Genomic DNA, 4,357 nt, shown 5'->3' with positions numbered 1-4,357 from the left:
TATCATACTAGTATGCAACACCTTGGAACTGTGCTGTCTGTACCCATGAAGCGAGCTGGAACACTGTGTACACAAGTAGCTAGACAAGGATGAAGTCAGGGGTGATGTTTAAAGCTCATGATGCAACTCTCGTTCAACATTATTAGTGAGACAGTACTGCCATCTAGCGAGTACTACCTTGAACATACAGAGTAGTGAACGGAGTCAATAGAATCAAGCCACAGGCCTACAAAGCATCGACAAAAGCTTTATTTATTTGAAAAACAAGTGAACCGTTATGTACAGTACATGAAAAAAACGTGGGTTACACAAACATGGGAGTATTTTGTCCTGTCTCTTTACAGGTTCATCATTCCAGATTGACTATTTACAACAGGGAAAAAACACACATGTAATCAGTACAACATAAGGTGAGACAAACATCATTACATACAGCACATCATCATTGTTCCTAAACCAGTAGCCTTTATTCATAATCGCAAAAAAACACAAAATCACAAAATCCAATTCAATATTAACTCTGGATTGTTTTGCTGACTGAACAACAGTGCCCTCTTCTGGACAGAAGGGACAATTGGTCATTAGACTCCCATCATTTATACTCACTGGTTGACTGGGGTCGTATTTATTAGAAGACAAAAACAATTGGACATGTTCAGATAATCCCTCCCTGTTTCAGCCTGTTTTCCTTTGTTTGGTGCTTAATTAATATAACCTGGGAAGCACCGTCTGGCTGGCACTCACACACAACTCACATCCTCAGGGTGAAGCAGAGTCTACTCTGCTTGTTTCCTATGGGACTAAACCATTATTTGATTAATTCATGAATTAAAGTGATTGCATAGATCTGAGTCAGCCTAAATACATATTTGATTAGAAACCAATCAGCAGACACTGATGATAAATAACTGATAATAACTACTCATCATGATCATCAGTCATAGTGCTTTGTGTCGACAGTAATGTGACCACTGTGACAGTAACGTGACAGTAACGTGACCACTGTGACAGTAACGTGACAGTAACGTGACCACTGTGACAGTAACGTGACAGTAACGTGACCACTGAGACAGTAACGTGACAACTGTGACAGTAACGTGACCACTGTGACAGTAACGTGACAGTAACGTGACCACTATGACAGTAACGTGACCACTGAGACAGTAACGTGACCACTGCGACAGTAACGTGACCACTGTGACAGTAACGTGACCACTGTGACAGTAACGTAACCACTGTGACAGTAACGTGACCACTGCGACAGTAACGTGACCACTGTGACAGTAACGTAACCACTGTGACAGTAACATAACCACTGCGACAGTAACGTGACCACTGCGACAGTAACGTGACCACTGTGACAGTAACGTGACCACTGCGACAGTAACGTGACCACTGTGACAGTAACGTGACCACTGTGACAGTAACGTGACCACTGTGACAGTAACATAACCACTGCGACAGTAACGTGACCACTGCGACAGTAACGTGACCACTGCGACAGTAACGTGACCACTGCGACAGTAACATGACCACTGTGACAGTAACGTAACCACTGCGACAGTAACGTGACCACTGTGACAGTAACGTGACCACTGCGACAGTAACGTGACAGTAACGTGACCACTGTGACAGTAACGTAACCACTGTGACAGTAACGTGACCACTGTGACAGTAACGTGACCACTGCGACAGTAACGTGACAGTAACGTGACCACTGTGACAGTAACGTGACCACTGTGACAGTAACGTGACCACTGTGACAGTAACGTGACCACTGTGACAGTAACGTGACCACTGCGACAGTAACGTGACAGTAACGTGACCACTGTGACAGTAACGTGACCACTGTGACAGTAACGTGACAGTAACGTGACCACTGTGACAGTAACGTGACCACTGTGACAGTAACGTGACCACTGTGACAGTAATGTGACCACTGTGACAGTAACGTGACCACTGCGACAGTAACGTAACCACTGCGACAGTAACGTGACCACTGCGACAGTAACGTGACCACTGCGACAGTAACGTGACCACTGCGACAGTAACGTGACCACTGCGACAGTAACGTGACCACTGTGACAGTAACGTGACCACTGTGACAGTAACGTGACCACTGTGACAGTAACGTAACCACTGTGACAGTAACGTAACCACTGTGACAGTAACGTGACCACTGAGACAGTAACGTGACCACTGTGACAGTAATGTGACCACTGTGACAGTAACGTGACCACTGCGACAGTAACGTAACCACTGCGACAGTAACGTGACCACTGCGACAGTAACGTGACCACTGCGACAGTAACGTGACCACTGCGACAGTAACGTGACCACTGCGACAGTAACGTGACCACTGCGACAGTAACGTGACCACTGTGACAGTAACGTAACCACTGTGACAGTAACGTGACCACTGCGACAGTAACGTGACCACTGCGACAGTAACGTGACCACTGCGACAGTAACGTGACCACTGCGACAGTAACGTGACCACTGAGACAGTAACGTGACCACTGTGACAGTAACGTGACCACTGTGACAGTAACGTAACCACTGTGACAGTAACGTAACCACTGTGACAGTAACGTGACCACTGAGACAGTAACGTGACCACTGAGACAGTAACGTGACCACTGAGACAGTAACGTGACCACTGTGACAGTAACGTGACCACTGTGACAGTAACGTGACCACCAATGTATTTAGTTCCAAGGAAGTTGTCAGATTCCTCTAAGCCCTCACATTGAAGTTGCATTTTAAATGACATTTATTTCACTAAAGCATTTCATTAACAATACATTTTTTAGAGGACATTCTATGGAGATGAATTTGAGTGAGTGAAATCGCATGAGGATCCTACGATGACTTTGTGAATAAACTTTCTTCATGGTTTTGGAGTAGAATGTTCTCAATGACTTTTCAAAACCCTGTCCATATCAATCACACATCTTACATACAAAACAACACACAGTCCATCATGCAGTCACTGAGGGGGTCTGAGGTAGCCTGGTCCCACATCTATTTGTGCTGTCGTGCCAAATCCTATGGGCATCGTTTGGCTGGCAATGACCATAGGCGTTGGTAAGAAGGCGGCACAGACAGATCTGGGACCAGGCTAGGTCTGGAGGGGGGGGCTCCATTCTGCCCTGAGAACGTTCTGGATCGCTTTCAGACCAAAGCACATTCATTCACGCCGGTTAAAACCTGAATCGTATGGGAACAGCAGAGGCTCAAACATGTTACGTTACCATGTCAACAAAGTCTGTCAAACATGTTACCATGACAACAAAGTTTGTCCGGAAGAGAAAAAAATGTATCACTCATTATTTGGAATGCCACGCCTTTCAAAACAATCTAAGTAACGATCAAGAGAACAGCACAGTCAGTGTTTTACATTATAACACATGTGCCTGAAGTACAATAGTTCACACAAACAGGTGAGAGTGCATTATGGGTATTTTTAATTGTGTGTGTGACAAGTGCAGAAAAAACATGCTCATATGATGTAAATGGGACAGGAGTCATCAGGAAATATTAATGGCATGCCAGAAATGAGGAGAGGAATGCTTCCCAGAAGAGCTCCCAATAAGATAACAGCTACCAAACATCACTCAAACAAAATCAGGAGTCATATGAAACATTAATGACATGCTATTAATGACATGCCAGAAACATCAATGACATGCTATTAATGACATGCCAGAAACATCAATGACATGCTATTAATGACATGCCAGAAACATCAATGACATGCTATTAATGACATGCCAGAAACATCAATGACATGCTATTAATGACATGCCAGAAACATTAATGACATGCTATTAATGACATGCCAGAAACATTAATGACATGCCAGAAGAATTTCGCTACACCCGCAATAACATCTGCCCAATATGTGCATGTGACCAATACAGTTTGATTTGGTTTTGATTTGAGAAACATTTATGACATGCCAGAAACGGAGAAAAGAAGAGGGGGGTGAATGCTTCTCAGAAGAGCCCTCATATAAGACAGCTGCCACTGAACAGCACAAACAAAGTTCACAGAGAGAAAAGGCTTGTAGGCAGAGCACAGTACGCCTCAGACAGCTGATGTGATTTGGAAACATAACATATATTATGACTTGTTCAAAACAGATAGATAAGAGACCAGCAGGTGTCATCAGCAGGGGACGTGATGGAATATGGAATGAATGGCAGACATGCAGAGAGTCTATACAAGAACAACAGATTCCAGGACACACTACCTCTGAGTCTGAAGCTGAGGTCTGGTGACACAGGTCAGAGAGATAGATCGTTTTATATCTATTATACAGGTGTCCTGAAGAGCACAAACATTGTTTTAAATA

At 44.0% G+C, this 4,357-nt stretch overlaps 1 protein-coding gene across 5 annotated transcripts in view; it reads right to left on the bottom strand.

Annotated features, from left to right (window-relative positions):
* Positions 1 to 231: 231 nt before the first annotated feature.
* Positions 232 to 4,357, bottom strand: part of LOC106568428 (SH2 domain-containing protein 3C) — a 116,783-nt gene continuing 112,657 nt past the window's right edge. For all 5 annotated transcript variants that reach the window (XM_045692534.1, XM_045692535.1, XM_045692538.1 and 2 more), the window contains one exon: positions 232 to 4,357. This exon is cut by the window's right edge and continues 566 nt beyond it. The gene's annotated coding sequence lies outside the window, so the exon portion shown is untranslated.

Source organism: Salmo salar, chromosome ssa13 (assembly GCF_905237065.1).
Source record: "Salmo salar chromosome ssa13, Ssal_v3.1, whole genome shotgun sequence".
Classification (NCBI taxonomy): domain Eukaryota; kingdom Metazoa; phylum Chordata; class Actinopteri; order Salmoniformes; family Salmonidae; genus Salmo; species Salmo salar.
The sequence above is the reverse complement of the archived record's forward strand: the minus strand, read 5'-3'. Positions and strand labels throughout refer to the sequence as shown.